This window comes from Mastomys coucha, unplaced genomic scaffold (assembly GCF_008632895.1).
Source record: "Mastomys coucha isolate ucsf_1 unplaced genomic scaffold, UCSF_Mcou_1 pScaffold8, whole genome shotgun sequence".
NCBI classification, from domain to species: Eukaryota; Metazoa; Chordata; class Mammalia; order Rodentia; family Muridae; genus Mastomys; species Mastomys coucha.
In genome coordinates, this window is record NW_022196914.1 from 65,622,557 (window position 1) to 65,648,655 (window position 26,099).

Genomic DNA, 26,099 nt, shown 5'->3' on the forward strand with positions numbered 1-26,099 from the left:
CTCTCTCTCTCTCTCTCTCTCTCTCTCTCTCTCTCTCTCACACACACACACACACACACTGTAGACATAAATCAAAGCTCTCATTTCTGTGTGTAACAAGTGAGAAAGAGTGTTTGGTGTGACGAATGTGGATCAAAGGACTCTCTGGCTTTCATAAAGAGGCTCCAGAAAGTAATCTGCACTCTATAGAGTGTATATTATTGGGGGTGTGAGCTAAATTAGTCCCTCTAATTTGGAAGCCTTAAAGTGGAAAAAAAGGTAACTCTAAAATAAATCCTTCATTATTCCTGTGTAGTCCTGAAATATCACTCCTAATACATATTCTGTTAGGTAATGCTTGCTCAATGTTGAATGAATTAAAATAACACACACATTTAAAATTTAATGATAACATACATTATACATGATTTCATATATAAATGACTAGTGTTTACAAAACTAACTTTTACAAATTTCTTATTTCATTCTTTTTTAAAAGAAGAAGAAGAACAACAACAACAAACATGGATTCTCTACAGAGGTCTGGATGTCTTGGAATTTACTATGTAGATCAGGCTGTCCTCAAATTCACAGAGATGGACCTGTTTTTGCATCCTGAGTACTGGGATTAAAGATGACATCATCACACAATCTGAATTTCCTTTTAGGCACTATATTGAGAAAAATAGGAACAGTTTTTAAACGTGGGTGCACCTGTATGAGAGCATGTATGTGTATATGCGTGGGTATGTGCACGTGTGTTGAGGCTTGTGGTCAGCCTTAAGTGATGTTCCTCAGGCCCTCTACACATTAATTTTTAAGGCACAGGCTCTCTCTGTGACCAGGGGCTCAACTAGTCAGCAAGCCCCAGAGACCCACCTGTATCTTCCTCCCTGCTAGAATTACCAGGGTGCCCTAGTGCATCTGGCATATGATGCTGATGCTAGGGACTAAACTCAGGTTTTCATGCTTAAGTGGCAACCTCTTCTAACTGCTGCCTTTGCAGTCTTCCTTCATGATCTTTATATAAAACTATGAAATAATCAGGGTTCACACCAAAGATAAGATTTTGTTGTAATCTGAAGTTACTGTTTTGCCTACTTATTCTTGATTCCAAGAAGAACAGGTGATTAATAATCATGAAATTTAACTAAGGACATACAATGTCTCATGCGATGTCTGACCTTTTGCATTTATATATTTGTTTGTACATGCATTTACTTACTTGTTGTACTATGTGTGTAATGTAGGGACATTTGTCATACAAGGTACAGAGTTATTACTCTCCTTCTACCATGTGGGTCCTGGGGATAAATTTAGGTTGTTAGGCTTGGTGCTAACCCATATCTGATTCTTGGAAATTAAGTATTTTATGGTCTATTCCTGTCTTGGTCTCTTAACTCCAGTATGAATGAAAATAGTATAATTGCCTTAAAAGAAGTTTACAGGTTGTTTTTTCTTTTTCCTTTTTAAAGAGTGGTTTGAGACAGAGGTTTGCTACATAGCTCAGGCTGGTCTTGAACTTGCAATATGCCCAAGATATAGTTTCAAACACACAGTAATCCTCCTGTCTCAGCTTCCTCAAGGTTGGAATATGAACATGTAGATATAAGCTGATATCTTAATAGAAAAAGTAAACAAAAAATGCCTCAGTTATTTTATGGTCACAACTTAATAGCATCTTTATATTCACCAACATTAAAAATATATAAATGTAAATTTACTATAACATGCATTTGTAGTATAAGAAAAGAATTTGGGAATTATATGCTTTCTTCAGTAAATAAAAATCTAATTTGGAGAAGAAAAAAGAAAACCACCAAAACATTAGTGGTAAGAAATAGAAATAAATGCTTTAAATATTTAGAAGCACATTGCTTCAGAAAGGCAAAACTGAGTTCCTTGTTTTCTTACTTGATGGACTGATCTTAGGCAAATTGCTTAATTTGTGAGTCCATTTACCCATCAGCACAGTTAGAATAATACTAATCTACCTTCTGGAATTGTAGGAGTCAAATGGTCCCATTTATGCAGAGCTGATGTAAGAGTTATAAGAACAACCTCTTTAGGGTCTTAGGCGCACAGACCCCATGTCACCTAGGAGAATACTTTGCAATTTTCTCATGGTGGCGATGGGTGCACAAATAAGGGAACACAGCACTATTCATCTGAGCTCCTTTCTCCCTACAACTCAAGGGGCGGGGACAATGACCAACCATGCTTTTTCATGTGAAGTCTGACACGGCTGAAGCTCTGTGTTTAACTACATCCCATCTGGACAGGGCTGGTCATCAGCAACAGCACCCCTATCTGAAAGCATTATAAATGCAGATAAGGAAAGCTCGGTGGTTTATTCATTTATTCTAAGGAGATTCATAACTCCTTGTGTCTTGCTGTGAAATATATAAATCTTTCCATATCCCAATATGAAAGAGTGAGTTGTTGGTTTCTCGTTTTGTGGTGCACTGAGAAGTGAGGAGAGAGGACGTAACTCTTAGCAATAACTATGCACAGAAGTTATCTTACCCGTGGATTTTAGCCAGGCAATAAATGCCTAAAGTGTTTTCTGTAGCAACATCTGCAATAAATAAAAATGGTGGCTGCCTCTGAGCTCCAAATTGAATTTTTATATAGTAGGTCATTACTTCATATATATGCCAGTACCTGTGACATTTCACAGGAAAACCGGTCTAACTCAAAAATAAAATTTGAGGTTTGAAAATGAAGTCAGGAATGGTCTAGGGGCCAATCACAGTCTCTAAAGCAGTGGTTCTCAACCTACAGTTTGTGACCTACCGCCTTTGGGAATTTAACGATCATATATCTGTATATTATATATTTAAAATTCATAACAGTAACAAAATTACAGTTATGAAGTAGCAACAAAAATAATTTTATGGTTGGGGTCACCACAACATGAGGAAGTGTACTGAAGGTTTGGCTGCAGCATTAGGAAGGCTGAGAACCGCTGTTCCAAAGGCTCATGTATTCAAGTCTGTGCTGCACAGATTAGCGCAGTAGGGCTAATTTGAAGCACAGTTCATCTCAGACACACACCTGGGACCTCAGTGAGGGATTCTGAAAATTACTTAGGCTTTCATTAGATGAAACAGACCTTTTCCAGGTTTTTACCTGAGCATACAAGAGTACTTAAAAAGACACCACAGTGCTTTCCAAGTCATAAAGAGACATGGAACAGGTACATCAAATTTACCACATGTGGGCTGCAGCTGGCATGACAACCCGTCACAGAAAATTTTAGGGAGAACAAAAGCATAACATATTTCCTCTTTAAAATTATGGCAGAAAAAAATGTGATCAGTTTAAGTGGGGAACACATAAATTAAGATAGCATAAAAATAGTATAGACATGTCAAAAAAAAAGAGTAGAGAAAAATGCAGTAAATCTGCCATTACATGGGCTCTCTGCAGCCATTCCTCAAGGGAAGTTACAGGGTAGTGAGAAGGCAAGCAGAAAACAAGACAAGAAAGGCTGGATGGGAAGCGCTGAAGACAGGTGTATATTGTGTGGCAGAGCTGTTATAGTGAGTACCGAGAGGTAGCATGAATGTGAGCTGGCAGTTCCCTCATAAGAGAACAGTAATGCTATGCTATGCATGATCAGTTTATGAAGGGTCCCTTGATGAGAGAAACATTGGAGGAAGGATGTTTAAGGAAGATCTGGCAGCTCTGCAAGTATCTGACAGAAGTTGAGAGGGATGACAAGCAGGCCACCTTCCCAAAGGCTCCCCTTCTGTGGTCTAAATATGAGACGACAGGAACTGGACCAAGTTTTTGGCAGCAGAATTTGCAGAAAAATGAGCAACACCTATAGTAAATTTTGCTTTGGATAGAAACACATTTGTTCTTTCAGTAATTCAAACAGTTTGCGTGTGTTTGTGTGTGTGTGTGTGTGTGTGTGTGTGTGTGTATCTATGTTATACACACATATGTGATCCCATGGATGACCATGAAGAGGCCAGGGACACAGTATCTTCCATACTGTTTTCTACATTACATTTTTGAGACTGGGTATCACAGTGAAGCTGGAGTTCACTGTTTTAGGTTGATGACTCTGGGGATGTGCTTGTCTCAGCTTCCCCCATATTGGGGTTCCTGGCATGTACAGAATTCCTGGCTTTTGCATAGGTGCTGTGATCTGATCATGGGTCCCCTTGTTTCTGTAGCAAGTATTCTTACTCAATAAGCCATGTCTCTAGCTGTCAATCAGCCAGTATCTAAAAGGAAAACTTCTAAATCTTTGATATGTCTTTCTCCATATACAAGAGGTACTATGATTTTAAAAGTTAAAGATTCACTTAGACAGCAGGATCAAAAATGTCAATATAGAAATGTCAGTGGAGGATATACAAAGAGCTTCTGGTTCTCCTACACAAATTCTCCGTAAGATGTTTGGAAATCTTGAGTAGAAAAGGAGGTACCTCAAACTGAAACATCATGGGCATCAGAACAGGGAGTAAAGGCTTGAATGGAACATTTCATTGCTTCCTAAGTTTTAATCTGGATGGCTGAAATTATACTGTGAACACTAGTACTGTGGTTTGAATGCAATTATAAATAATACTATGATCCTTTGATTGTTGTGTAGAAAAAATAACATAGGAACTAAAATCATAAACAGCTGAAATGACACCAGCAAGCAACCAAGGTGAAGCTTGAAGTTTAGCCCCCTCACCTTGCAAGTCTAAAAGAATCAATGTGGAAAACTGATAATAGAGATAAACAGTGGTCATTTTAAAATAAATAGTTATTGAAAGGTTAATTAAAACTGTACATTTTTCTTTAAAAGCTTCATTAGATGGGGTATCTTCTATCTTTTCCTATAGATCAGGAAAACAAGGAGATGAGAATCTTATGAGGTAATTATGAAGAGTAAACAAGAGCTTTTTGATGAGGACTCAAATATTTCTTGTTCTCTGTAGCCTGTAATAGTCTAGGTTTATTGGCTTAGTAGTATTTATTCCATCCAATCATATAGTATCATGATAACTATAAAAGAGGTGCTTGTGTACTATAATTGTGCTACTTATAGCAACCTTGGAGTCCATCTGAGCCTCACACAAGAACTCAGTGTTGCCTTTGAGTCCGTTTTGTTAGTAATAGTTTTCCTGGTACCTACTGCAGAATCCTCTGGCACTATTTTCTGTGTGACTCTGACACATGGTACCTCATTGACTTTTGACCTATATTGTTGGCTGCCAAGTAATGTGAATGATAGAAAAAGAGACAGTGCTCTTTTACAGTCTATCAAGTTTTGAGAAACAAGTACAATTAAAGCATAACAAGCCTGCTACATAGAGAAATTAGCAATAGCAATGGGTCTGTAAAGTCATACAGGAAATGAAGAGACTTCCAAAACAGTGGTGCAGACAAATCATAGTAACCAATAGTAAGTCCAACTAATCCCGGACCCTAAGCTGTGTATGTACAGTCCAAAAATAAAAAGAAGCAATATATTAACTGTACCTGTGTGTATGATTTATTCTGAAATAAAGTATGAAATACACATGAATGTTTCAGTTCTTGGGCTGAGCAGAGGGATGCTTATCAAATGCTTCATAACTTACCATGAGTAAAATATCTAAAAGTGTCAATTGATGATATCTTATCATAAACCAGGATTATGAAAATTCTAATTTGTACAGCTGAATATGAATTGTTTTACATTTTAAAAAATGTTAGCTTTGCTTCTTGTCTTTGTGAAGCCATTTTGTCAATTCCTTTTTTTACTTCATGGCTGCTACCCAAAATTTAAGAAGGGATAAATCCTGCAAAATCTTCAGTTAACATGTTCATCACTTGTCAACTGTCTTTTAAGTACATAGTACACTTGTCTAACGATGAACTGGAAGCATATCTCTTCCTAACTTCTCAAGCTGTGACTATACATTAGTAGTACGAAATCAGTCCTTGTGAGAGGAGTATTTATACCATGGATATTGTGAAATCTAGGAATTAGAAGAAGATATTGACCCCAGAGAGATGTTTATTAGCACACTGATACTTTTATTGTAGTGTAACTTGTATAGAGATAATTCTCAAATGCACAACACACTCTAACAAATTGAACGCGGGTGTCCCTACTAAGATGAAGAAGAGAGCCTCACTGACACTTTAGAGCTCTTTCTCATCTTCCTCCCAGCAAACTAATTGTCAGGAAGATACTTCCTTAGCATCCCAGAGAAAGAAGTCTTAGAGCCAGCACTTAGGATCTATCGAATAGAATGTTTTTAATGCTACTTCATGCGCATCATATGAATACCCTCGTCTTATATGGATTGGGACCCAGGGGAATGAAATATTTGAAGTAGCAGCTTCTGTAGACACATATCCATGTTGTGGGAATTTTCCAGTGGGTAGAGGTATCGGCCATCGACCACAAACAGGACTAGGGAGAAAATAAAAAGCTATGAAGGGAAGATCAGAAGTACCTGTCTCTCACATAGAAGTGTTGGGGGGGCTCGGGCTAAGATTCTTAATTCTCAGTATAAATTACTTGATGCTAAAATAAATTTTCTATATGAGCTATAAAATAAATGCAAATCCTCTAGGACTCCATATATCAATGTCATTGTGTTTCTGAAAATTGTTGCCTACTGTAGTAATTTGAATAGGTTTGGTCCTCATAGACTCATGTGTTTGAATATGCTTGGCCCAGGGAGTAGCACTATTAGGGCATGTGGCCTTGTTGGAGGGGTGTGTTATTATGGGGGTCAGCTTTGAGGTTTCATATATATACTTATGTTTGGCCAGAGTGAGTTTTTCCTGGTTGTTTTTAGAATAAGATAAGAATAACTCTTAGCTCATTCTTCAGTACCATGTCTATATGGATACTGCTGTGTTTCCTGCCTCGACACTAATGAACTGAACCTCTGAACATATTAGCCAGCCCCAATTAAATGTTGTCCTTTATAAAGTGTTGCCTTGGTTATGGTGTCTCTTCCCAGCAATGTAAACCCTATGTAGGCTGCTTAAACAATACAATGTAATTTTAACTGAGTTATTTTTATTACTCCTATTGTTTTAATACATGATCTTCCATTATGGTTTAGGCCTGCCTTAACCTCACTGTGTGGTCCAGGCTGGCCTTGAACTCAGGACAGTCTTCCTGCTCAGCTTTTTAAGTGCTTCGACAACAGACATTAATTAATTACATTTTTTTCATGATTAAAAAGTCTATTTCCAGTAACCTGTAGATTTAAGATTGGTATTAATTAGTTGGCAGGAAAGAGATACATTTCTACAAATCCTATAGCAGGTTCAAATAGAGGAGGATAGATGCCAGCTTTTGGATAGTCATTTCTGGAGTGTGAGAAGGGCAATGGAAAATGACTGGGTGTTGTAAGTTACCCAGCACAGAGTCAGGGCATGGGTACCATTGGCTGTCTTATGGTTTTGCAAATCTAATTCCCCCTGACTGCTTTTATTTACTTTTGAATGTGATAAAAAAGGAAGAAGGCAGGAAATTTAAAGAATGGGTGATTTAACAATTTCTCCACTCTCCCTAGGTATTTGATAAAAACAATGTGTCCTTTTAGTAACTTATCTCCTGTAAGTAATATGACAGGGATCACTACTCAGATATACTATTTACCAAAGGCAATACCGATGTGAGAAAAACATTCAGTATATACAATAATGACATGTCATGAGAAGTTTCTGAAAACAGAGGAGATACTGGCTAAGATCAGTAACAACATAGCTTTGTTTTCTGGTCAATAAGCCTTACCAGTTATTTTAACTAAGGAATATAATCGTAAGAAGTATAAAAACACCAAAATTAGAATGGAAGTCACTTAGGCAAATCTAATACCAGTAAGTCACTCAGATCCCACTAACTGATGTCAAAGAGGACTCTCATAGTTCATTATCTATTACATACCATTTTGACAACACAGGTAGGGGCAATGCTTTCTGATTCTTAAAGTCATAAGCAGTTGTGCTTGTGTATAGCAATGAGCATTCCATCATAGGAATACAATGAAGCAATTTTGTGTTGTCCTCTAAAAAGTTGAGAGTCTAACTTAGGGTGCATCTCCAGGTAGGGAACAGTACACTGCACATGACACCCTATGTGCACATGATACCCAGAAACCTGACATATTTCCATGATCTTCCTTTCACTGTCAATAGGACTACAGGGCCAAGATTCCTGGGTTCAAGTTTTGTTCCATCATTATTAGGTGAGTGAACCTAGATAAACGACTCCATTGCTTATGCCCCCTTATCTATAACATATGAAAAAATAAATGTATTTTCCTCATTGTATTTGTATCACATTACTACATGTGGGAATGACTGCCATGAGACATGTTGCTTGAAGCTCGCCTTTACAAATCACCTTGTACCCAACCTCTCTCTCACCAAGTCAACAATGTCATTTGAGATCATTTATAAACATGTACTCATTTTGTTCACACAATGTGTATTCAACCTGTTTGTAATTGAAAAGCAATGTAAGCAATCTAACTATGCTTTGGAGTCCCCAATATATCATGCTCTCTATTTCTCCTTCACGGCCCATTCATGTCCTTGACTCAGAACAATGTGTGTGTGTGCACGAGATGTGAGAAAACTATTTTCTGGAGGCAGTGAGCCATTGAAAGCAATGCTCCCTAACAAAAGCTGTTGATAGCAACATGTGTGCATAGAATGATATCTGATTGTGGTTTTGTGTGCTATTCTGAGTCAACAGGGCCAACAAACCAATGTCCTCCCTTCTGAGACTCCTGTAAAAAACTAAGACAAAAATTCCCCATTTTTCAATACCATAATTGTTGTGCTGGTCAATAGATAGAGATGACATTTTTGTCCAGCAGAGATCAGAGTTCTTCAGAACAAATAAGGACTACTCTTAGGTAAACAATACTAGACATCAATTTCTGTTATTTTATTTTATTTCATTTTATTTTATGTGACACCATCACAAGCATTTACTAAGACATTTCTAAAAAGTATATTTGCAGGATAAAAGAGCAGGAACATACTTTTAAAGATATATGTTATGTGCCTGTATGTATACATGCCATGTATGTTCAAGTGTCCAGGTGGGCAAGAAGGCACTGGGTCCTCTGGAACTAGAATTACAAGCAGCCTGAGCTGCTCAATGTGGATGCTGAAAACAAAACTTGGGTCTATTGGAATAGGGGCACTCTCCCTGAACCACTGAGCTACCTCTCCAGTCCCACAAAAACATATTTATTGTAATGAATGATTTCACATTTCTTTTCTTTAATAATGTCGTAGTAGAACAAATCTTACAGAACTTTCATGTCTGAAAGGGAATGGCTGACAATCTGAAGAAACAGAGACAACAGCCAGAGCACTGCCTGCGCCAACAAGCCCAAGAATCCAAGCGGTAATTCCTGTGGTGATTGGCCTTGGAGAGGCTCACACTGATTACTGATAGGAATTCCTGATTTCTGGCCCCATTTCCATTTTCAGAACAACCCAAAAGTAGGCAGATGTGCATCCCTAACCAATCACTTAGAATGTCTCTTTCCACCAATATCCCTCCTAGAGATTTCCTGGGCTAACACCAGCAGCATCTCTGGTCAAGGTGCACTTGCAGCCTTCTCTGACTCCTCTGCTTTCCTGTTCATCTGCCTGCCTCTCAGCATCTGCCAAACATGTCAATGGGCTGACTCCTCAGCTCTACAAACTCTGAATAAACAGTCTTTTTCATCATTTGAATGGTCTTCATTTCCAAATAGTAATCACCTATAAAAGGCTCAAGAGCAACTGCTATTTAAAGCATCTGTTTACCACATTTAATCAGATAACAGTGTTTTAGGGATAAACAGAAGGGGTGCAGAAGCTAACAAATGCATTGTGTCTGAGTGAGGCCTTTTTTCCTCCAGAAAAGAAAATGTTCTAAATGACTCATAAATTATTTGCAATATTCTGAAACCTAATGGGTAACACATACTTGTGTCAGGGATTTGTAAAATGATACAATTAGCAAGTAAGAGTTTGTTCTACCTAAGTAGCCTATGGACAGAAGTGTAGTGATAAGTGATCTGGAAACAATTTGTGATCTGTAAAAACCAGAAAGATAAAGCTGCTATTCCTGCATATATTTAAATCAGTCTGTATGAAATCAATGGGATACAGTTTCTATGTGGTCTTAGGGACCTATATAATCGCTAACACAGTTTGCATTTTGTGTACACTGAGGAAGAGGAGGGAATTGAGCTCAACTCATCCCTTAATGCAATGTGTAGAGGGAAGACCAAACCAGGGAAAAGAGAAGAGCAGAAGTTGGGTACTTACTCTTTGAAATGAGTACAGACCTCATACTGTTTTTTTTTAATTTTAAATTTTTTTTAATTGCATATTTTATTTGTTTGCATGTCAAATGTTATCCCCTTTCTGGTTTCCCCTCGGTAAACCCCCTATCCCATCTCTTGTTACCCTGCTTCTATGAAGGTGCTCCTCCACCAATCCAACTAGTCCCACCTCACCACTCTAGCATTCCTCTACACTGGGGCATCAAGCCTTCACAGGACCAAAGGCCTCCCCTCCCATCTAGATAAGGCTCCTTTAGCTCCTTTACCTTCCCCTAACTTCGCCATTGGGGTCCCTAGCTCAGTCCGATGGTTGGCTTTGAGTATCCACATCTGTATTGGTCAAGATCTGGCAGATCCTCTCAGGAGACAGCTGTATCAGGCTCCTGTCAGCAAGCACTTCTTGGCATCAGCAAAAGTGTCAGGGTTTGGTGTCTGCATATAGGATGGATCCCCAGGTGGGGCAGTCTCTGAATGGCCTTTCCTTCAGTCTCTGTTCTACTCTTTGTCCCTGTATTTCCTTTAGAAAGGAGCAATTCTGGGTTAAAATTTTGGAGATGGGTGGGTGGCCCCATCCCTCAATGGGGGGCCATGCCTAACCTCTGGATATGGTCTCAACAAGTTCTTCCTTCCTTCCCTTTGTGGGGCATTTCAGCTAACATCATCCCTGTGGGGTCCTGGGAGGCTCCTGCTTTCCTGGCATTTGGGACTTGCTGGTTGCTACCTCTAGTTCCCCATTCCCAATTGCTACATGCCTCTGTTCAATTTCCTGACACTCTGTACATCTCCTCTCCATGTCTTCCCATACCTGATTCTGATCTTCTTTTCCCCCTACCCCTCTTCTTCTCCTCCAAAGTCCGTCCATCCTCTACTTCCCTTGATTATCTTGTTCCCCCTTCAAAGTAGGACTGAAGCATCTACTCTTTGGTCTTCCTTCCTCTTGAGTTTCATGTGGTCTGTGAGTTGTATCATGAGTATTCCATGTACTTTGCCTAATATCACTTATCAGTAAGTACATACCATGTGTGTTCTTTTGTGACTAAGTTACGTCACTCAGGATGATATTTTCTAGATCCATCCATTCACCTGTAAATTTTGTGATTTCATTGTTTTTAATAGCTGAATAGTACCCCACTATGTAAAAGTACCACATTTTCTGTATCCATTCCTCTGTTGATAGACATCTGTGTTCTTTCTAGCTTCTGGCTATTATAAATATGGCTGCTATGATCATAGTGGAGCATGTGTCCTTATTACATGTTGGAGCATCTTCTGGGTATATGTTCTAGAGCTTTTAGGTGTGCTGTCAAGCTGCTAGTGAATGCTCTCTCCAGTTTCTTTTTGGAGGCACTCAGAGCTATGAGTTTTCCTCTTACCACTGCTTTCATTGTGTCCCATAAGTTTGGGTATGTTGTGGCTTCATTTTCATTAAATTCTAAAAAGTCTTTATTTTCTTTCTTTATTTCTTCCTTGACCAGGTTATCACTGAGTAGAGCACTGTTCAGCTTCCATGTGTATGTGGGCTTCCTGTTGTTTTTGTTGTTATTGAAGACAAGCTTTATAGTCCCTGGTGATCTGATAGAATGCATGGGATTATTTTACTCTTCTTGTATCTGTTGAGGCCTGTTTTGTGACTGATTATATGATCAGTTTTGGAGAAGGTATCATGAAGTTCTGAGAAGAAAGTATATTCTTTTGTTGTAGGATAAAATGTTCTATAGATATGTTAAATCCATTTGGTTCATAACGTCTGTTAGTTTCACTATGTCTCTGTTTAGTTTCTGTTTCCATGATCTGTCCATTGCAGAGAGTGGAGTGTTGAAATCTCCCACTATTATTGTGTACGGTGCAATGTGTGCTTTAATTTTAGTAAAGTTTCGTCTATGAATGTGGGTGCCCTTGCATTAGGAGCATAGATGTTCTGAACTGAGAGTTCATCTTGGTAGATTTTTTTCCTTTAATGAGTATGAAGTGTCCTTCCTTATCTTTTTTTGATAATTTTCAGTTGAAAGTTGATTTTATTTGATTCATTGTACTCCAGTAAGAATAGTCAAGAAAAAAACAAAACAGACTAATGATCACAGAAGGGCTAGTGTGAGTGTGAGAAAAGGAACACTAATTCATTACTGGCAGACATGCAAATTAGTGAACCCATTATGGAAAGCAGTGTGGAAGTTCTTCAGAAATTTAGAAATAGATCTACCATGTAATTCAGCTATATCACTCTTGGGCATATATCCAAAGGACTCTGAATTCTACTTTAGAGATATCTGTTCATCCATATTTACTGATACTCTACTCACAATAGCTAGGAAGTAGAAATAGCCCGCAAATCTCTCAAATGAAAAATAAATAATGAAAATGTGATACATTTACACAATGAAACAGTATTCAGCTGTTAAGAAAAATGAAATTATGAGATTCATAGGTAAATGGGTAGACCTGAAAATATTCATTCTGAGTAAGGACTTATAGATCCAGACAGAAAAATGTCATATGTTGTTTCTTATATATAGATATCAAGTATAAATATTCAGATAAGTGATTTTCACTTCAAATACATACAGTGGTCAGAAAATGACGGAGGGGCAATGGGAGGAGTAATTCAATGAAGGGGAACAGAATGCAGTGCTTTAAAGGGTTACAACAGAATAATGGAACAGGAAAGGCTAAATTGGGGTAGAGGAAGGGAAGGCATGGTAGAGAAGGTTAAATAACACTAACTGATCTTTTGGAAAAAGTCATATGGAATCCTACTACTGTGGAAGCATACACACACACACACACACACACACACACACACACACATCACACACTTATATATGAAAAAGTTAAAATGGTTTTGTCCTATAACGGGGTGATTCTATCCCTTTTTGACCCTACAAGTGAACAAATAAAAACTCCACTGCCAGGAATGGGTGATTTCTTTTGGAGTTGTTGCCCACTGAGGTCCCATAGGCCCCCAAGTATTACAGGCTATTATTGCCAATATTTTTGTTACCCTCCGAAACTTGACAGTAAGACTCTATTGCTGAAAACACCACATACTTGAGTTATAGAACATCATGATATGCTGGTACTGACCTAAAAGCTCCATTCCTACTGGCGAGCTTTCATAATGTCAGAACATACTGTGTATGCTTCCAGAGAAGAAATGCAATAATGAAAGTTCCCCAGGAGTGAGCCTTGTAAGCTACAGCAACCACTGTCCTGACAAACTATGCTCACATGCAATAGTGAAAGAGTGCAACACTGGCATGAAGACCATAGAAATAAGAACCCTCTTTCTAACTGCATTTTAGTCCTGTCCCACAAGATCAAATCCACACCTAGCACAATTGTCAATCCAAGAACCTATAGCTAGATAGGTCACAGGCCCTAAAGGACATATTACTACTATTCTACAAAAAGAATATAATGCCAAACTGATTCCTAATGAATTATCATTATACCCATAGATATGGGTTTGCATACACCTTTCAACCTCCATCAATAAAATTTCCATTAGTGGTTGATAGTGTATAACAGAGACCCAGAACTGGAAAAGGTACAGAGACTAGGAGACTATAGAATATTCAGCCCTAAATAAAACATATATACCTTATCTCCTCACCTCAAGGCTCAGTGATTGTTGTAGAAGAGGGAGCAGAATAAATGTAAGAGCCAGAGGCAGTGGATGACTACAAGCAAACAGTGTCTGTTTAATATACAGATCAGCTGCACATATTAATTCTTATGATTGTGACAACATGCACAAAATCTGTGCAAGCCCAAGAAGACAAAATCCCTGTACAGAGAAAAGCTGGGCATGAGGTCTTATGCCTAGCAGCAGCTATTAGCCACTGAGAGCTGCTGAGATCAAGAGCGTGCCAGAGAGAGGGAGGAGGGAGGAGGGAGAGAGGGAAAGAGGAAGAGAGAGACAGACAGACAGAGACTGTCTACTCTAAAAGCATAATCCTGGAAAGTTGACTGCTCCACTAGAAGGCCACATATCCATACATATTTGGGCAGCACAATATGTTTATTTATTTATTTCAAAAAATAAAAGAGCATATAGAAGGTTTGGTAAGTAGGGAAGTTAGGGATGGATTGAGGAGGAATTAGGCACCAACAAGCCAAATAACTAAATTAAAAAATGGGGTGCAGAGCTAAACAGAGGAGTCTCAACAGGGGTATTTCCAATGTCTGAGAAGCACTTAAAAATGTTCAACATCTTTAGTCATCAGGGAAATGCAAGATAGAATAACTCTGAGGTTCTATCTTGCACTGGTCGGAATGGCTAAGATCAAAAACTTAAGGAGACAGCACATGCTAGCAAGGACGTGGAGCAAGGGGAACACTCCTCCATTGCTGGTGGGAGTGCAAACTTGTACAACTACTTTGGAAATCAATTTGGTGGTTTCTCTGCAAACTAGGAATATTTCTACCTCAAGACCCAGCTAAACCACTCATGGGCATATACTCAAAAGATGCTCCACCATCCGACAAAGACACTTGCTCAACTATGTTCATAGCAGGTTTATTTGTAATAGCCAGAAACTAGAAACAACCCAGATCTCCTTCAGTTTCAAAATGGATAAACAATGGAATACTATTCAGCTATTTAAAAAAAAAAAAGACATAATGAATGGATGGAACTTGGGAAAATCCTGAATAAGGTAACTGAGTCCCAAAAGTACATGCATATGGATATTAGCCATAAAATACAGGATATCCATGCTGTTGCTTGTATGGGGGATATATTATTCTAGCTAGGCTGCCCTGTTTGTCCTCAGTGGGAGAAGATATGACTAGCCTTGCAGACTAGATGTGCCATGGTTGGGGGGATCCCCAGGGGGGCCTCTACCTACTTAGAAGAAAAGGGTGGATGGGGGAAGGGTTGTGGGAGGGGGTGACTGGAAGAGGGGCAGTGAGCACGATGTAAAATAAGTAAGTTTAAAAAAAAGAAGTGAAAAATGACCAAAATGTGATTTATAAAACATACATTAAAGAAGTAAGACTTGCCAGACACAGCAGTATTCATCCGTAATCCTGCTCTTGAGGGTAGGAGAAACAGGAAGGTGCTGAGTACCAGTCAAAACGATATAGCAATACTCAGAAAGAGAGAGAGAGAGAGAGAGAGAGAGAGAGAGAGAGAGAGAGAGAGAGAGAGAGAGAGAGAGAGAGAGAGAGAGAGAGATCTTGTTTCGGTTTTCTAGTAGGAGTGCAAAGTGGCTAGACTGGTCTTCCTCTGTTCAGGGAAGTTCTTCCTCTTTGACCCAAAGTAAAGCTTCTGGAAGGATGTACATGAAATGGTGAGAGAAAGGGGACATATGAATATTCTGCCAAATCAGCTAATCAACCCAGGGGTAACAGATGTCACAGGCAGATTGAGGGAAGGGTGAGTAGGGGAATAAGGATAGCCATCAGGTATGGGGAAAGGGGTGTGTGCGAGAGGGCTGGGAATGAGAATGGAAATCATTGGGGGTGCATCTCTGGGACTAGCTGGAGGCCTGAGAAGGGGAGTCTACAGGGAGTCTATGGTGGTGACCATACTATGTAAGACTCCTTGCAGTTGGGGATATTGAGCCTGAAATGGCTACCTCCTGTAGCCAGATAGGACTTCCAGTAAAGGGAGGAGGAATCAATGTACTCACAAAACATTCATCCCAAAATCTATCCTGCTTACAAGATGCACAGGGATAAAGATGGGGCAGAGAGTGAGAGAACAGCCAACCAATGACTGCCCCAACTCGAGACCCATCCTACGGGTGAGATTCAAGCCCTGACACTAGTAACGACACTCTGCTATGCTTGCAGGTAGGAGCATGTCTCCTGAAAGACTTTGCCTAGCAGCAGATGGAAACAGATGCAGAGACCTACAGCCAAACATCGGGCAGACCTCCAGGAGTCTTGTGCAAGAGTAACTGGATTGCCTTGTCTGGGTCTGGCCTTGGTGGGAGAAGATGAGCCTAGTACTGCTGGGACTAGATGTCCCAGGGCAGGGTGCTACTCAAGGAGGGCTTCCTCTTCTCTTTAGAGAAGGAGTGGGAGTAATGAGGGGAGGGATTTGTATGAGCAGGAGTGGCAGGAAAGGAGGGAGGGGTCTGTGATCAGGATGTAAAGTGAATTAAAAATAAATTATTGAAAAAAAAAGAAATATAACTATCAGAACCCACTTAATAAGAACTCAGAAAAGCATTTGGCTCTTCTTCGTACTTGTCTCTTATGGTTTTTCTCCACATACCATTCTCTCACAGACCTCCCATCATGCCCTCTGACATATTCTAGGCTTCCCCAGCATTCTCTGGCCTCTACCTCCAGCTCTCAGTGTGTGGCCTGAAACCCTTACCTTCTGCTGCCACCCCAGGAGAAAAGGAAGTGGAGTGGTCAGCTCTTCCTTACCTATCAGGTCACAGATCTTCTAGCTGCCAGAAAAACAAGCTTTGGGGAGAGAAGTGAGTGAGAACATGCCCATTAATACACATCTATTCCATAAGCTCCTCTCCTTCCTTGTCACCCTCTTTTGTCATCACTTCAAAAACAAAAACAACACACCTCGGCACTTTCAAGCTCAGCTGACTCTGTCAGGCTCTGCCTTGTCCACACCTCATTTATTTCCTCAAGGTACATCTGCAACTCTTCACTTTGCATATTACCTGGGCTCCTTCCATAGACCCAGTCACCTGTGTTTAGTCAATTTCTACCTGAAATATTTCTCCAACTGCATCTGGTACTTAAACATAAAATAAAACTGTATACATCTCCATACATGCCCCAATTCAGAAGTCCACAGGCTCCCAACCTGGCTGCATTGCCTGCTTCTGGTATCTAAGGAGACAGCACCCTAAACAGATCTATCAAAACCCCTCTACTCTTCTCCCTCTGTCAACTATGACCACTGTTTAATACCGTCCCCTGCTCAGATGTTCTCAGATATGTCATTTTACTGGTTAGTCCCTCAAACTTTCTTACTAGAATTTCTATAATAACCTTCTGAATTATTGGTTCTCAACCTGTGGGTTGTGACCCCTTTTGGGGTCAACTGACCTTTTCATAGGGTCATATACACATATCCTGCATATCAGATATTTACATTATGGTTCATAACAGTAGCAAAATTACAGTTATGAAGTAATGACAAAAATAATTTTATGGTTGGGAATCACCAAAGCATGAGGAACTGAGTTAAAGGGTCACAGCATTAGGAAGGTTGAGAGTCACGGTTCTAAGTTGTTTTCCCCACTCTCTAAGCCTTATTTACCTCTTCCGTCCTCCCCAACCCCTCGTGTTTCTGCCTGAGTAACTTAAAACACACAAGTTTATTAGGTTATTTTTAACTTTATTTTAACTTTACTTAGCAAAGCATAAAATGGTCATTTGGTTGTGTCCCCTGCAAAACTTTCGCTTTTAATTGCCAGTCATAAGTGCTCCTCTATTCACCTTTTGAACAATATTAGAAGACACTGGTGAATCCACATAAGACTGCAGGCTCCTGCTTTCTCTTCAATATGAAACTACATAGTCAATTCCCACTATTAAAACTTCAGGGATTCCAAGCAGAAAGCCCTCTCTGAGCCATCTCCCCTCTGCAGTCTGCTGTCTCTCCATTTCCCTTCCTTTGTCTCCTCACTAAATGGAGCCCCTGTCCCCACCTCAGCTGTCCCTGAGTACCCAGAGGACAATCTCTGCCTTGTTCTCCATTTCCCAACCCTCACTCAGAGCACTTTGTATGGAAGGAGCTTTCATAAAATGCCAAATGAGTGGGATATACCATGAGTTTTCAGCCTCACTCAATATCTACATTTTTTTTCTTTTTAAATGGATAAAGTTTAAGGCTTTTAAAAATGTCAAGAATTATAATTTACCTTAAAGCTGATTAATATTTCAAAGATACTTTCAAAATGTTTTGATTAAGACAATCATGACCTTTCTTTAGAAATATGGGGAACATAATTTATTCATAGGAAAATGTACAACTGGAGCCGGCTGTTAAGTGAGCCCTCTTCCCTAAAGATCAAGATATCAAGTATCGTACCAAGAGGCTCAGGTATATTGGCCAAATGACTTCTGTATTCCCTTATGGACCTCTGAATCCAGGAAATTACACTTAATTATTAATGGTTGGAGAAAAGCATAAGAATTAATGTTTGCCATTGCTTTCTACATATGGGGGAAACACTTTGTTTTATGCTTAAAGGCTGCCATACTCTATAATCAATTACAACTCTCTTGATTACATATTCTAATAAAAAGATTAATAATAAGAAAAATGGGTGATATTAAAAACTATCCCTATAGGTTTCCAATAGCTTGTCTTGTAAGTTTGTTGCTACAAAATTTAATTTTAGAGTTCACTGATAAATTCATTTTCTGTAGCTCAACTGTCATGCATGCTTTTTAATATAAAATATTGTAAAAAGAATACTGCAAAATACCAGAGGCTTTCTCTGATTTCTCTAAAGCATAAAATGAGTAGTTACAATTTAAACAAAAATGAAACCCTAAGTAAGCAGTTCCTGTATGAAGATCTGTACATTGCCAGAAACAAATCATCAACATCAGTATGCCTGTCTCTGAAGGAAAGGAATGACAGATGAAATACCCCTTCTGGCCGGGTGGTGGTGGCGCATGCCTTTAATCCTAGCACTTGGGAGGCAGAGGCAGGTGGATTTCTGAGTTCGAGGCCAGCCTGGTCTACAGAGTGAGTTCCAGGACAGCCAGGGGTACACAGAGAAACCCTGTCTCGAAAAACCAAAAAAAAAAAAAAAAGGCCCTGGTGTGCTTGAAGCTCGAGTGTCTGTTCTTCATCATCCTGATTATTGATATCTTCTTATATAACTGAACAGAATTTAAAATACATCCCATAAAGTGGAAAGTTTGGCGCTAGTTTTAAGCTCAGAACATCTAAATATTCAGTTACACTTTTTAGGTTAATATTAGTGAAGTCATTAAGAATACATGAAGGACTGGAAAGAGATGGTCCAGCCAAATGATAGGGGCAAAGTTAGTACAGAATAAAATTTAATTTTAACTATAATAACTATTTATCAAATGATTGTTGTACATAAAGTGTATTATGAAATAGTAAAGCCCCAAATAACCTTTGGGAGTCGGTAATGCTACTTGTGATGTGCTCATCAGGACACAGAATCCAGAGGTGCTGAGTTGCTTGCCAGCTAATGACTGAAAGAGACAACATTCAACTGCATTACTCTGATTCCAACCTTAGAAGCTATGCTAACCTGCTTAGCCTCTTAGATTATTACCCAGGAGGCAATTTATTTAAAATGCACTGAGTTTATAAAACAGACAAACACAAAGACAGAAATTAGATCATGCAAACTCCTCTCACATCTAACTCTATACCCTCCTCCAACTACATGTCTCCTTTAAAAGTTTGATTTTAGTATTTGCTTGCTTTTATATAGGGTTTTACTACTTGTCTTAATTTTACTTCTTTTATTTTTGACATTGTAATTACAACATTTATACTGTAATATTTCATCCCCTGCTGTGTCTAATTTATACTGTTCATATGCGCACATGTGTGGGGCCATCCACTGAAGTATGGTCAACTTTCCAGAGACAATACCCCTAAAGAAAACTGACATTCCTTCCTCTAGCATTCACCAAGTGTCGGTAGCTTCCTAGATAGGGATGGGAGGCTTGTGAAATATCTTTATTAAGTCTTCTCAAGGGCTCAAGGGAAGTTATTTATTTTTTGACTATCATTCTTTTTTTATTGGATATTTTCTTTATTTACATTTCAAATGCTATCCCCTTTCCCAGTGGACCCTCCGCTGGAAACCCCCTATCACATCCCCCCTCCCTCTGCTTCTATGAGGGTGTTCCCCCACTACTCACTCTCACATTCCCACCCTGACATTCTCCTACACTGGGGCATCAAGCCGTCACAGGACCAAAAGCCTCTCCTCCCATTGATGCCTGACAAGGCCATCCTCTGCTACATATGCAGCTGGAGTGATGGGTCCTTCCATGTGTACTCTGTGGTTGGTGGTTTAGTCCTTGGGAACACTGGGGTTCTGGTTGGTTGATATTGTTATTTTTCCTATTGGGTTGCAAATCCCTTCAGCTCCTTCAGTCCTTTTTATAACTCCTCTATTGGGGAACCTGTGCTCAGTCCAATGGTTGGCTGCAAGCATCTACCTCTGTACTTGTCAGGATATCTCAGGAGACAGCTATATCAGGCTCCTGTCAGTAAGCACTTGTTGGCATCCATAATAGTGTCTGTGTTTGGTGACTGTATATCAGATGGATCCCCAGGTGGGGCAGTCTCAGGATGGCCTTTCCTTCAACCTCTATTCCACACTTTGTCTCTGTATTTCCTCCTGTGAGTATTTTCGAAAGCTTTTAAGGCCCATCATGTTGCCTCTGACATACTGTCACTTTCTAAGGCTTTCCCAGTTCAAGATTCAATGATGGCTCTTGTGGTCATGATGCTCTTCTGATAAAGTCCAGGGTAACTGTGTATTAGCTTCTTACGCAACCCATCCCATCCCAACCCAACCCAACCCAACCCAACTATGCATTTCCCTTATTCTTTTATAAAGGTATGATAGGTGAGCAAATCTGATAAGACACAGAAACTCTAAAAAAGTAAGGTCAGTGTAGGTGGGCTGGCAAGCTGGCTTCCACGAGACCTCTCCTAAGAAGTATATGTTGGGCACTATTTCTCTGTTATAACTGCAATGAATTTCAACAGATTGTGTCTAAGAAAGCCCCCAAGTCTGCAGACCATGCACAGACAAGGAGTTAATATGGAACAAATGCAGCTACTTCTTAGGAGCATGTTAACTCCTAAATGTGGGAGCAAAGACAGTTTAGTCTAATTAACAGCACTTGAACCACCTACATGGTAGGAGAAACACAAGGTCAGTCAAGTGACCAAACAATCAAGGTTGGAACTTCCATAGCCTGAGTCAGGTACCTAGCACATGAATCATACACAATCATCCAACTAGGTACCTAGCACATGAATCATCTCATCACATAATCATCTCCCTTGTTGAGTCAAGGGGACATGCATGCATTATGTCCCCATTGGCTCAACATAACAAACCAATCTCAATAGAAATGATGTCAACCTTTGTCCAGTTCTTGCTGTGGCCCTATAACAACTCCAGAGAAGGAAGTTGGCTTTTTTTCCCTCTCTTTGAACCTCCCTTCCACTTTAGAGTTTCTCTCATTTTCCTCTAATATCACACGTCTTTAACTTTTCACTTATTTTCTGTAGCTTAACTGTCATGCATGCTTTTTAATATAAAACATTACAAAAAGAATATTGCAAAATGCCAGGGTCTTTTTCATCTCCCTAAAGTATAAGATGACTATTTATAATTTAAACAAAAATAAATCATCAATATGGGTCTACCAGTCTGAAGAGATGGAATTATTGATAAACTCTCTCTCTCTCCTTCTCTCCCTCCCTCTCCCTCTACCTCCCCCCCCCCCCGTGTATGTGAGTGTGTGTGCGTGATTTAGAAAATGATTCTCATAGCTCAGGCTAGCCTGGAACTTACTATGTAGCTTCGGATGACCTTGGACTTCTGAGCCTTCTACTTTCATTTACTTTCTAACATTGCAGGCCTCAGCTTCTCTCATGTAAATGCTATCTTGGGATGCTTTGTCCAAACAATCCTCTGATTCTAACACGCAGTGGCAAGGGGAACTCAGGCCTCAGATGAATGCATACTATGACCTCAGGAAATGCTCACAATGCTCAGGAGAGTGGCTCTCCGGACCACAAATTAGACCAAGAAACAGACAGAATAAGGGTCAGCCAAAAATCTCAATGAGGCCAGGAGTCTACTTCAGTCATAGCCACAAACCCTGGAAGGGTTTGGGACACTGTGGGAAAGACTTTAAGAGACACTGTACTAATTTTATTTTATTTTCTACGTAAAATAAGTTTTTAGCATTACAAAGTGTTACCAAAATAAAACAGTCAAATTCCCCCTTTGTAGGATTTGTTTACATTCAAGGGTAAGGTGACAGACACTGCAGCATCTTTTAATGAAGAACCTGAAGCAGCTCTACTGGGGAGAGGGAAGGCTCTTCCTAGATTCCTACCTTGTCACAGACTTAACATGGGGCAAGGGCCACTTCAGACAACACAGTGTGCTTCTCTTTCCTTCTTCCCTACCTATGGAGGTTCAGGGCCATGCTGGTGTTTCTCACAACAGACTAAACTAGTTTTTATTGGTTTTGGTTTTTATATTATATTTTAAGTTTATTCTTTGATAATTCCATGTATTACATTCTGATCATACTCTCTCCCCTCAATTCTTCTCAAACCTTTCCTCACTTCCCTATCCATCCATCCTCATGTTCTTTATCTCTGAAGACAAACACAAAAGTAAACACACAAATCATGGGGTCGAATTTGTGCTGACTGATTCCTACGGAGCAGGATCCCAGAGAGGACTCTGGAAGTACAGAACTTACAAGAATGAAGCCATCTACAGGTAAGAGAGGCAGAGGTGCAGACACCTACAAGATGTCACCTGATGCTGTCTTCATTGAGAACTAACTTGCCCATCTCTGTTCTCATCAGTATGTCCCAGAAGCTAGTGATGAAGCTTGTGCATCTATAAGGCCTCTGGCCACCAGCCTATCAGTTTGCAACACTGTGAAGCCCTTTTCAGCCAGCTGTCCTCCTCTCAGATGCAGTACATAAAACTTTCAAGCCTTCCATGGTAGGACTTCTCAGTTCTGGGAAGTCTTCTCCACCACCATTCTTTGTATATCCAACTCTGCAGCTGGCACTAAAACAGATGGCTTTTCTACATGTTTGCCATTTCCCCAAAGCCCACTTTTAACATTTATTTTTATTCTTTAAGTGAAATTGTGTGTATGTACTGTAGACATGTATAAACCACATAAACTTTGATGAATGACTATATCTAGCTGGTTAATTTGTATAGTTATCAATTTTGTGGTGAGGATAATTTACATGCAGTCTAGCATTTTTCAAGAACACAGTATGTTAACTATATTGGCTGTGTTGTACAATCACTCTCTTTAGCTTACTTCTCTACCTGAAATTCTTCATACACTGACTCAACACTCTGCACTTGCAACAATCTGGATATTACCATTCAACACCTTGTAGGACATCAACTGTTTTTGATGCCCCATGGTTGAAACCACACAGTATTTGTTGTTTTCTGTGCCTAGCTTATTTCACTGAGCATTTAAAATGGCTGAATACAGTATATATATATATATATATATATATATAAATGTATACTAAATATAATATAATGAAGATCTTACAGTTTTTCAAAATCTTATTTATTTATTTATTTATTTATTTATTTATTTATGTGCACAGATGCTTGATCTCCATATGGGTCTATATACAGTGTCGGTACCTGATGCCCAAGTAGGCCAGAAGAGAGCACTGGATCTCATGAAACTGGAGTTACACCTAGCTGTTAACTGTAGGTACCAGGACTCAAACCTGGGTCCTCTGGAAGAGCACCAAGGGTCTTAACTCTTGAGCCATCTCTCTTGCCCCACCATATTCTGTGTCTACTTATCCACTGACAAATAAGTTGATTGAAAAATAAGTTGACTGATTTCATGTCTTGGCTACTATGAATAGTGAGGCAGTGAATATGACCATGATGGCGCTGATGTGATTTGCTGAGTTATTTCCTAGGGGTTTACACACAAGAGTAGAACAGTATGGTAGTTTTATTTGTAATTTTTAGAGAGCTTCTGCACTGTTTTCTATAACGGATATACTACTTACATTTCCATCAGAAGTTTGTAAGGGTCCTTTTTCTCCAATTCCTTGCCAATACTTAATATATTTTATCTAATAGATATGAAGTAATATTTATGGTAGTCTACTCTGATTCTTTAATAATTATGTTGAACAATTTTAACATTTCTGTTAGCTACCTGTGTTTCACCTAAGAAATGCCTAGTTTGACAACTTTTTAAATAGGCAGCTTTTGCTATGGAGTTATTAGCATTTCTTAGATACTGGAGCTATCACCTCAGCATATGGAGTCCGCAAACATTTTCTTCCATTTGCAGGCTATCAGTCTATCTGCATATAGTTTCCTGTAAGGTACCAACAGTTTCTTTTTCAAGTTTGCTATAAAGTAATATAAATAACGACAAATACTTTGTTTCTATTGCCCATGTGGGCATTCTATCCAGATGCTTCCATCTTCCCTGCAGCCCAGACTGGTCTCAACCTCATAATTTTCCTCTCTGTTTCCCAAATGCTTGATTACAGATGTGCCTGGACACCTGCTTGTCTACTGTTGCCTTTTGGAGCACTTGCAAGTCCTACACTAAAGTCTTTCACCTTCTTGAGTTGAATCTGGTAGGAATAAGGTTCAAGTCTAATTTTGTTTTCTTGTATTTGGCACACACTACTGAGTACATATCCAAAGGAGGTTTATTTAGTGCTTCCTATCTGCTATCATGAGGAATTACTAAAACTTTTAATTGAGCTGTACAACACTTGGGTTAGTATAGATATCAATAATTCTCATTAGAATTGGTCATTCTATCTATAATTGGTCATCAATCTAGAATTGGTCATTCTAGTCCTTGAAGACTGGTTATCTTCCCATTTTATTTGTAGATTCTTTAATTTCTTTCACTAAAGTAGAAATATTTGGTTCTGTTCACTTAAGTTATGCCTCCTATTTCATTTTATCATTTGTATGTATTTCAGATGAAGTGTTCTTGACGTGTTTCAGGTGATTTGCTATCAGTATACAGAAACACCCTGATCTTTTAATGTTTGTGGCCTAGTGATTTACAAAGTTCTTTTATTTTTTCAAGAAGGGAAGCTGAAATGAAAGGATTTTCTGTCAGTAAGATCAAGCAGCCTGTAAACAGAATACTTTCATTTCCTTCTTTATAAACTGGGTGTTTTTAATGTTCTGGGCAAAACCTCCAGAGGTTTAGTATTCATGTGGCCCTGGGACCAAACCACAGTATTTAACAAATGTTGATATTTAGTTATCATATAGCATTTGTTAGACTGGGGTACATCTGCTCTATATTTACTTTGTTGAGAGTTTCCGTCAAATAACTCTGCTTACTTTGCCAGTTTTCTGCATACAATGAAAGCATCATTTTGTCATTCTTTTGGTATATGACATTTATTTTATTCCATTTATAATTCTAAGTTTATTGAGTCAAGTGCATTTCTATGATAAATTCAACTTGACCATGAAGAAAAATTTCAACATGTTTTATATGGGTTGCAAGTATTTTATTAAGTACTTTGCCTGTGGGCTTATGAGAGACATTATACTTCATTTTTCTTAATTGTACATTATTTTCTGATTTTAGTATCACCTAGCCTTATGAAGTGAATATGTAACATTCCCTTCTTTTGAATTATTTTGGCATTGGTTTTCTTTAAGTGCTTGGAATAATTTGGTAGTGGGGTCAATCAGGTTCAGTTCTCGTCTTTGTCTGAGACATTTTATAAGTAATTTAATCTTCTTTCCCATTAGTATGTTTAGATTTTTTTTATCCATGATCCAGTCTTGGTAGGGTATGTGCAACAAAGAGTGTGTACATTCCATGACAGCTGTCCAAATGTTGGCATATAAATGTTTATAAAGTAGTGAACTCTGGAATCTTATATAAACAAGCTACTCTAAATGGTCTTAGTAAGTCATATTATAAATTTATGCAAATATATGTAACAATAATCACAGAAGGAGGCCATCAATTTAAGGAGGGTTGGACATGGAAGAATTTGGAGGGAGAAAAGAAAAATAGCAAAATGATCTAATTATATATTAGCTAAAAACTTTAATATAAAGTAAA

The 26,099-nt window shown here is 38.9% G+C and overlaps 1 protein-coding gene and 1 long non-coding RNA gene across 5 annotated transcripts in view; one reads left to right on the plus strand and one right to left on the minus strand.

Annotated features, from left to right (window-relative positions):
- LOC116083784 overlaps positions 1 to 26,099 on the plus strand; it is a 104,831-nt gene that overhangs the window by 77,282 nt on the left and 1,450 nt on the right. The gene's annotated exons all lie outside the window — the stretch shown is intronic.
- Rnf180 (ring finger protein 180) overlaps positions 1 to 26,099 on the minus strand; it is a 172,889-nt gene that overhangs the window by 75,085 nt on the left and 71,705 nt on the right. The window lies entirely within an intron of this gene.